This window comes from Echinops telfairi, unplaced genomic scaffold (genome assembly GCF_000313985.2).
Source record: "Echinops telfairi isolate 266 unplaced genomic scaffold, ASM31398v2 ScPeMD7_7424;HRSCAF=8462, whole genome shotgun sequence".
Taxonomy (NCBI): Eukaryota; Metazoa; Chordata; class Mammalia; order Afrosoricida; family Tenrecidae; genus Echinops; species Echinops telfairi.
In genome coordinates, this window is record NW_022111324.1 from 23,150,758 (window position 1) to 23,160,555 (window position 9,798).

Genomic DNA, 9,798 nt, shown 5'->3' on the forward strand with positions numbered 1-9,798 from the left:
TAGCAGTTATGTAGTGTGGTCTGCTACAGGTTTGACGTGGTAGGATACAGGGAAGGGTGCCAAGAGATGCACATTTCTTGGTTGCTGTCCAACTCTATGGCCATGAGTTTGGTTTTGGTTTGGTCTTCAAAATAATAGGGTTTCTGTGAGTCAGAATGGACCCGATGGCCATGCTCGGTGATGAGGGTCCTCAAAATGCTAACCACTGGGTTGGGGAGATGTTACAATGACTCTCAGATCTCTCTGCACGTGAGAATCAGCTGGAAGCTTGAAAAAAAAATCACATTGCTTAGGCCCAGATCAATGAACTATGACTATGTTAGTGGTGGCATAGTGGTTATATGTTGGGCTGCTAAGTGAAAGGTCAGTAGTGTGAAACCAGCAGCCTCTTTGTGGGAGAAAAATGAGGCTTTCTACTTCTGTAAAGAGTTCATCCCAGCACCCCCCTAGGACAGTTGTTTTTCATCCCGTAGGGTCACTGTGAACCAGAATCGCCTCGTAGGCAGTGAGTTAGACTATAGAGCGCTGGGAAGGAGCCCTGGTGGTGCTCTTGGGTAAGTGTTCGAATGCTAACCTTATGCTTCATGGTAACCCACCAGCTGCTCCGCTGAAGAAAGATGAGACCATCTGTTTTAATAAAGCTCGACAGCCTCAGCAACCCCATATGAGGTCATGATTAGTTGTAATAAACTCTTTAGCAGTGGGTACGTAGGGGCAAGGGCTGGCCACTGATATTTCTTAAAGCTTTACTCTGAAAGCCTTCTTAAAGCTGATTCTAATATATAACCACTCTCATGAACTCTGGCATGAAATGTATAAAAGCATGCTTAACTGTAAGCCTCACCAGGCCCCTTCTCCGTAAAGTTTGATTTTTGTGTGATTTTGCATAGTTGGTGAGCTGTACTCTCCTCACGTGCCCATGGTGATTCACAGTTGAGCGTGTTCAGCATGCCGAGCTGGTGCACAAAGCAAGGCTGTCTAATGTCAGGGAGGCTAGGGGATTCCTGCATAAGGACAGGGATTAGGGTGATCACCAAAGTCTCTTCCTCCTCCTCTGGTCTGAAATTAATAAGTTATCCAGGAGGGTAGAGAGTCTATGTTCTAATTTGAGATCGGGAGGTATGTAGGCGGATGCAGATGGAGCCAGGGGTGGGCAGTGTAATTTGGGCAGGTGGACTATGGCAGTGGGTGCACACAAAGAACTCGCGTGCACTCTTCCAGATGTCCTCCAGGCAGATAAATGCCTCTGCAATGATCACCCTTCTGATACACACCCTCGTTGCATGCCTTTACCCTGATGTGCCCTGTCTTTTCCTTCAGTTCTCCTCTTTGATGATATCTTAAACCTGATTCCACCTTTTGGAAGGCTACTTGGTGGCTTACACACAATATGTTCTAGAACAGTGGTTCTCAGCCTTCCTAATGGTGCAACCCTTTAATACAGTTCCTCATGTTTTGGTGACACCCCCAACCCCCAACCATAACATTATTTTCGTTGCTACTGCACAACTATAATTTTGCTACTGTTATGATTCAGACGACCCCTGTGAAAGAGTCGTTCGACCCCGCGACCCACAGGCTGACCACCGCTGTTCTAGAAGCGCTCCTCTTGAGGGAAATAACATAGTATAGCTCAGGAGAGACTTAACCATATTATAATCCCCAAAGAGCAAGCACTTCGTAAGGCTAGTCTAAGAAGGTGCTTGGGAAATGTCTGGGATTGCCCTGGGTCCATCCCATGTAGGACATGCAGGGCAGGGCAGAAAAGCTCCGCAGAAGAAGAAAAAAATGCTCCTGCTGTGCTAAAGCCCTACAGACAGCGAAGAAGTCCCAAAGGACCAGCTTACGGCCAGCCACCCCGGGGTCAGCGTGACCCAGAGCATCTTGAGGACACTCTGGGATTCTCCCCAGTCCAGAGGAGGCTGGGCAATAGGTAGGAAGGAAGGGGCATGAGGTTGATGAGTTCAGTCACCCCCCCTTTGGGACATGAAGGACGGCTCCAGGTCCTGTCACTCAGACCAGCCTGGAGCTTCTGTAAATCATAGCGCTGGCCCCACAGTGGCTGGTGTTGCTGTGGGGCTTTTCTTTATATGTGCTGACTCACCTAAGCGATGCGATAAACGCATTGAGAGCCAGAAAGGGGACGTGTGGCACTTGAGGATGCAGGCGTGATCTGCTGGTCCTTTTGAGACCAGGCTCCGGTGGCACCGAGACAAGCAGGAACACACCGAGAAAGCACTCCTCGGCTCCTGCTTTGTTCATTCAAGTCACTCTGTTAGCATATGTCAGGGCGCTTCACACTGTCTGTCGGGCAATTTCATCATCTTTCAATTCCATTTCGCATGAGTTTTTTGAAACTCCCTTGTATTAATTGAGCCTCTACTGTGTGCCATGCTCTGTGATAGGCCTTCGAATACAGAGGGAAAAGAAAAAATGCCACAATTCCTGCTCTCATGGTCTGTTTTTAAAATGCTCATTCCTTTCCAGTTGTCTGCCTCCTGAAATTGTAGCAATGTGGAGGTCACACACAAAGGCAGTGACCTTGCCCAACCCCTGGTTTTGCTCCCCTGATGCAGGGAGTGGAAGCTGACAAGCTCTTCCTGGAACCCTAGACTCCCACTTCCTCTGACTTCCAGCCTGTCCATCATGGACCGTGAACTGAAGGCCTGTTGCTAACCATACTGCTTGGTGCGAGGGCCAGTGGAAGTAGTTGAGTGTGGGGTTGGTTCCCAGGAAGTAGTTGGTTGACCATGCGGCAGATGAAGTCATGTCCACCCTGAAATGACTTTTCCCGAAGGGCAGGGTGTGACAGTCGTCGGCCAGAGGTGATAGTAACAGGAGCACCGCTCTACCCTGATTCACGAGAAGCTGATGAAGCATGCATTCCGCTTTGACCTGGTGGAAAAGGGATGATGTCTGGCTCCCTAGGAGCGGAGAGGGGGCTTGGTTGAGCAGAGAGCCCATGTGCAAAGCATCGCCCAGGCAGAGTGTGGGTACATGAGCTGGACCCCCATCTTGGAGTTAGCCTTGTGTGCCACCTGAGGTAGGTAGGGCCATGGAAGTGGATGCTGTACTGTTGGACACGGGACTTGCAATAAATGAAGTCACATCATTTGCTCAAATCCATCTATTTATCTTGGCAAAGAAGAGTGGGTAGATAGGAGGGGAGAAAATAAAGTGTAAATAGTACAGGCTAATCCACCTGCTATTTCCTTTTAATGTGCTTATACCCACGGAATCTATGAGATGAGGGTTACCTGAGATCTTGTCTGAAGTACGCAGCTTCTGATAGCCTATGTCAATGATACCTGGATAGTTGTCTCTTTCTTTTGAACTTCAAACTTTGTAGCAACAACAAAATCCTTCAAACTCACAGAATCATACATCTACATCTATCTATCTATCTATCTATCTATCTATCTATCTATCTATCTATCTATCTATCTATCTATCATCTATCTATCTATCTATCTATCTCCTTGTAACAGGCTCTAGTGGCACAGTGGTTAAGTACTTGGTGCTAACAGAAAGGCTAGGAGTTGGGACCCACCACCTGTTCCTTGGGAAAAAGCTAGGGCAGGTGCTGCTGCCAAGACTGACAGCCTGGGGATCCTGGTGAGGCCGCTCTAGGCTGTCCTTCAGGATCAATATGAGTCGGAATAGACTTGATGTCAACAGGTTTGATATGAACTTCTACCTATCTATCTGTATTAGACTTGATTTCGCACCAAGGATTTAACTATCAATAATTAGTTAATATAATAAAGTATGTATGCACATATATATGTTTATGCATACAAAAGAGCATTGGATCCTTTATGGTTAAGTGTGGGGCTGCTAACCACAAACAAGGTCAGCAGTTTGAAACCACCAGCTGCTCCCCGGGAGAAAGACGGAGCTTTCTGCTCCCGTGCAGAGTTACGGTCTCAGAGAGCCACAGGGGCAGGTCTGCCCTGTCCTTAGAGGGTCACTGTGAGCCGGCATCGACTCAGTGGCAGTGAGTGAGATACATAGGAAGGGACTTCCAAAAGTTCATGGAATATTCCATTATCTTTCTATTTTCCCATGAACTTTTAAGGCTTCTCAGACTGAAAGGGCCGGTGGTGGCACAGTCGATTAAGCATCGGACTGCTCACCTGAAAGGCAGGCTGTTGGAAGCCCCCGCTGCTCCCTGGGAGAAAGGGGAAGCACTAGACTTTTGTGACGATTTATAGCCTGCTTGGGGTAGTTCTGCTCCACCCCTCAGGGTCGCTATGAGTCGGCATCGGCTCAGCGGCCGTGGATTGTAGGTCTCAGCATGCATAATGCCATCACCACCATTACGATTGCTGCCTCCGTCAGTGAGGCGCAAAGAAACTTCTTTTCCACCTTCCTCCTCCTCCTCATTCTGAGGAGGTGCACTTTTTCTGGCTGTGCGTTGCCTCACACAGGCCACAGGGAGAAGGGGAGCCCTGCCCCGTGTTTGCAAGCCCCTTCTAGTCAATGGTGATAACAAATACATTAAGAAGTATTAACACCCCGACCAATAGGAGAGCCTTCAGGCTTACACGCTGCACAGAAGCTCACTCAGGCACGTGGGCTCTCTTTAACCTTCACAGACACAATTAAACTGCTTCTCTAGTTGTTTGCATCCCTTTTCTGCTGCATGGACTCTTCCGAAATGCTTCCCCTTGACCTTGTCTGCCATGGGTAGCCATTACGTGGCACCGCTCCCTCTAACGCTGTGATTGTAAGGGGTTCTCATCGTTGGGACAGCCTGGAATCACGTGCACGCCATGTAGTCTCCACTAGATCTTCAGCTCTGCTTGGTCAAACTCCAAGTGTGTTCTTGGCTCCCCTCCCTCCTTTGGCGGCAAGAATGCAAAGCAGTCTACGGTTGGGCTGGCTGTGCTCCTGTTGTGACTGCCTCCCCAAAGGTATCCCCCAGTTGCAAACTCTCCCCACACTTACTTAGTGAGTGCACTCCTTCAAGTTCTCCTCTCAGCAAAGGAGCCCCTGTGGCATGACATTTAAACACGCAGCTGCTAAGGGAACCTACCCAGGGGCTCCCAGGGAGAAAGCCTCGTCTTCTCCTGCAAAGACCCCGTGGTCTGCTCCCATGAAGTGAATAACCAAGAAAACCCTGTGGGGCGGTTCTGCTGCCCTGTGGGGTCACTGGGAGCCAGCAGTCGTGCTCACCGTGGTCGTTTAATGCAGTGCAGCACCCTGCCCTTCTGTGCCGGACTCTCCACCCAACAGAGCCGCTGTGGCTCTGGGCTGAACTTCTGGCCTCTTCTCATCTGCACCAGATGTGGCTGACGGGAACGGACTCTCTCTTGATTCTGGTCCGAGTCTTCTTTCTCTTCTCGCACTCAGGTCAGTCACCTGTTTTCTTCAGTCAGGACTAATGCACGCGGAGGCTTCAGAAAGTTCGCGGACAAATGGAATTAAACGACGATGTAATTTTTTCCATGACCTTCTTGTATAGCCTCCTTGTACAGACTGCAGTTTCCCAGGCTCCGGTGACTCAAATCTCTGCTTGTAGAGTCCAGTCGTTTTCTGTAGCTTAAGCACTATCTCTTCTCACTCGCTGTTGATAAAGTCACGCGATGCAGACGTTTCTGAGGCCTGTGCTGTTTCTCCAGCCCTGCAGGTCCGTCTGCCCTCTCTGTGTCGGGACTGCCAGCGTTGCTTGTCTTGCTGTGGGGGGAGGGTGGTGAGAGAGCCCACTGGCTGTGGGCTGAGAGAGACAGCCCGCGGTCTGGGCGCTTTCTGGGTGCCCAGAAGTTTGTGCTTAATGCCTCCTGTTCCTTCCTTTCTTCCCTCCCCTCCCTTCCCATGCTTTCCCCGCTCCCCACTCCTCCTTTCCTTCCATCCTTCTTAATCATGTATTAGACAAGCCAGTTTATTTATTTTAATTATGGTCAAGATAGACATACGACTCAACAATTCAGCATGTCTTAACACGTATAGTTCAGTGATATTGATTACATTCATCAGGTTGTGCACCCATCACCCATGCCCATTGCCAACGTTCCCATCACCGTTCATAGATGCACAGTGCTTCCTAAACTATGTCCTCTTGTAGGTTCTCTTATCTCAATCTAAACATCGTCAATATTTATTAAATGGTTGACAGCTGTTCACTTTCTGCTTTGCTGAGATTGTTCCCTATAGGAGCCCTGGTAGTGTAGTGGTTACACATTAGACTGTGATCCACAGAGTCAGCAGATCGAAACCACCAGCAGCTTTGTGGGAGACAAGTTGCTTGCTGGAATCATTGAGGACAGGACAGGGTAGAGGTGAAAGAAATTATTTCCTGAATTCACAGTAAAGGAATTACCCTCAAGTTTTTTCTCTTTTCTGTTTATGAGCTTAGATAATTACAGAATCTTTCATTAACTTATTCTTCATTCAGGAAATATTTATTAAGTGACTGTGCTGGGCCTGGCACTATTCTTCTGGTGTCTGGGGAGACAGTAGAGAATAAAAGAAACAAGCCCTTGCCTTTACCGAGCAGGCATGGTAGTAAGGAAATAAATATGAAATAAGTCACTAGGGTGTAGGGTATGTCAGCTAGTAATGGGTGCCACACGAGAAAGATAAAGCAGGTTAGGGGGACACAGAATGCCATAGTGGGTGGGGTTGTAACTTTAAGTAGGGAGGTCAGGGAAGACCATTTTGAGAAGATGGCTTTCAAACTAAAAACTTTTTATTTCTTCAAGGAGGGACTAGGTCACGAGGCTATCTGGGGAAGAGCGTCCGGGTCGGTGGGTCAGAGCTTCTGAGACGGGCATTGCCAACTGTATTGAAGAACAGTGAGGAGGGCAGTGGGTCGGAGTGCAAGAAGTGAGCGGTGAACTTGGGGGTGATCTGATCGGGTCATCCAACAGACAGCCCAACCTGTTGAACTTTGTGGACCACTGTAAAGACTATGGTTTCATTCTGAGTTAGATGGGAAGCACCTGGAGCCTTTGGGGGTTGGGGTGGGGAGAGTGATGTGACCTGAGTTATGCCTGCAAAACATGACTGACAGCTCCTCTCTGGAAAGGAAAACAAAATACTAAAGGACCGAGGCTGGACGTGGGCTGTTGCAATGATCGAAGACAGAGATGACAGCAATTGGGACTTGGGAGGTAGCCGCAGAGGAGATGAAATGTGGGTTTAAGTTGAACCACGGGGTTCTCTGGTGGATGGCCGTAAGTGTGAGCGAGAGCAAACTGGAAGGAAGGGTGGAGTTGCCATTTGTTGGCAAAGTTTGAGGGTGGATTAGTAGGGGCAAATTAAGGACACAGCCTGGGCAGGTCAACCATGGGATGCTTATTTGACATGGAGATAGACGCTGTATGGAGGGGGTGGATAAGCCACCTTGGGGTCCCGGGGTCCCCTTCACCAGAGATCGAGCTTTCAGTGATGTTGTCGTCAAGTGCCTTTGAGTCGGTTCCGACCCATGGTGACCCTGTGCCACGGTGCCAATCTGTCTCCCTGAGGGCCTTCCTCTTTCTGCTTCCCCTCCACTTCACCAAGCAGATGTTCTCTAGTGACTCCTCTCTCCTGACAACCTGCCAGAAGTATGTAAGACAAAGCCTTGCCATCCCGGCCTCTAGGGAGCACCTTGGTGGTACTTCTAAGACAGATCAGTTTGTCCCAGCAGTTCGTAGGACGTTCTGTTTCTTCTCCAGCATCCCCGTTCACATGCATCGTTTCTTCTTCCGCCTTCCTCAGTCAGTGTCCAATGTTCACCTGCTTCTGAAGCAATTGAAAATGCCGTGGCTTGCATCAGGCACACCTTAGTCCTCAGAGTAACACCTTTGCTTTTCAGTACTCTAAAGAGGTATTGTGCAGCAGATTTACCTAACGCGACTCATCTTCTGATCTCTTGACTGCTGCTTCCATGATTGTTCATTGTGGATCCGAGCAAGACAAAATCTTGACAACTTCAAGCTTTTCTCCATTGATTGTGATGTTGTCTACGGGGCCAGTGGTGAGGATTTGGGTCTTCTTTACGTTGAGTCAGAATCCAGACGGAAGGCTGGAATCCCTGCTCTTCCTCAGCAAGTGCTTCAAGTCCTCCTCACTTTCACCAAGCACTTGTTTCGTCTGCATATTTCAAGTTGTTAATCAGCTTTCCTCCAATCCCGATGCCACATTCTTCTTCCTATGATCCAGCTTCTCTGATCACATGCTCAGTATATAGACTGAACAAGGATGGTGAAAGGATAATCCCTGATGTACCCATTTCCTGACTCTAAACCACGTAGTATTCCTCCATTCTGTCCCCAAAATGGCCTCTTGAGCCCATGTTCAAGTTCCTCATGAGCACAATGAAGAGTTTTGGAATTCCCATTCTTCCCAAAGTTATACTCAGTTTACTGTGGTCCGCACAGTCCAATGCCTTTGAAGAGTCAATAGAACACAAGTAAACTTCCTTCTGGTATTCTCTGCTTTTAGCCAAGATCCATCTAACATTAACAATAATATGACATTTAAAGTCAAGAGACTATGATGAGCTGATACCAAGGGCTCAATAGAAAGTAAATGTCTAAAGAACGAAGACAACATATGCACAAATTCACAAAGGTGATGTATGGATTGTGACAAGAATTGTAAGAGTCCCCAATAAAGTGAAAAAAAATTAAATTAAAAAAATAAAATAAAGCCAAGAGACTAGATGAGACCACCAAAGAAATAACTATAAACAGAGAAGGCAATAGGTTCTCAGACTGAGTTTTAATGGTAAGAGTTTGGGGAGCTGAGGAATCAGTCAAGAAGACGGAGAGGGTGCCATGAGAAAGGAAAGCTGAAAATCAGAGAGCTCGTGTCCTGAAGGCCAAGTGAAGGAAGTGCTTTGAGGAAGACTCCGTCTCGGGGTGTCCAGCAGTGTCAAGTACTGCTGCTGTGTCAGCTCAGATGGGTCCAAGACTCGGCCACTGGATGCCAGAAGCAGTTTGAGTTGAGCTGTTGAAGTGAACGCTTTGCTCAGAGAAAGTGTAAGATAGGATTAAAGAGGGTGCATAGACCATTGTTTTGAGTTTGTTTCAAAAGGGAGCATAAATGGGCATAAATGGTAGAAAAAAATCAGTATAATGATTCGCTGGTACAGTGATTCCTTAGAGGTTAGACACATGGATGGTGAAGGGGAGGGAGGATGATGGCCCTCGGAGCGTCCTCTGGCCTCTGGGAGAGAGGATAGGATGTAGTGCATGGTGGAGGTGGGGAATTTGGTTTAGACCGGATCCTGTCGTTCATCCCTAGCACCGGGAGAACAAATGCCTGCAGAGGCTGGCATGTGGGTAGATGTGGTGGCGGAAGCGTATGGGAATTCGCTTCTCAGTGCTTCTGTTTTCTCAATGAAATGAGAACTAAGGTCATTAGCGGAGGGTGGCAGGTGGAGAATGTTGGAAGTCTGAGAAGATGGTGTGGAGTCATTTTCTGGGAGTGTGAGGGAGTCAGTAGATTAGGGAAATATAGCTGATCGCTGGGCGCCACTCAGGACCCACTTGGGGTTAGTGGTGATGCAGTTCTTGCGAGACCAGTCAGCATGGCACGTTTTGCTCTGGACTCACGGCTCAGGTTTGGGTGCAAATAGGTGGAGAGTTGGCTTTCAGGGTGCAGTGACCCCTTGGCGGTTCCGATTTCCCCAGCAGCTCTGCAGGCGAAAAACTTTGTGATCTGTTCCCATAAAATTGGTCACTGTGGGTGGGTGCCTTCGAGTGGACTCCGATGCAGTGACTCCATAAGACAGAGTGTAACTGCCCCATAGCCTTTCCTAGACGAAGCCTGATTGGAGAAGATAAGACCGTGGAGATTCCAACCTAG

General features: G+C 48.3%; 1 protein-coding gene across 1 annotated transcript in view; it reads left to right on the forward strand.

Annotated features, from left to right (window-relative positions):
* The window catches only part of CACNA1E (calcium voltage-gated channel subunit alpha1 E), a 463,628-nt gene that overhangs the window by 204,146 nt on the left and 249,684 nt on the right, over positions 1-9,798 (forward strand). The gene's annotated exons all lie outside the window — the stretch shown is intronic.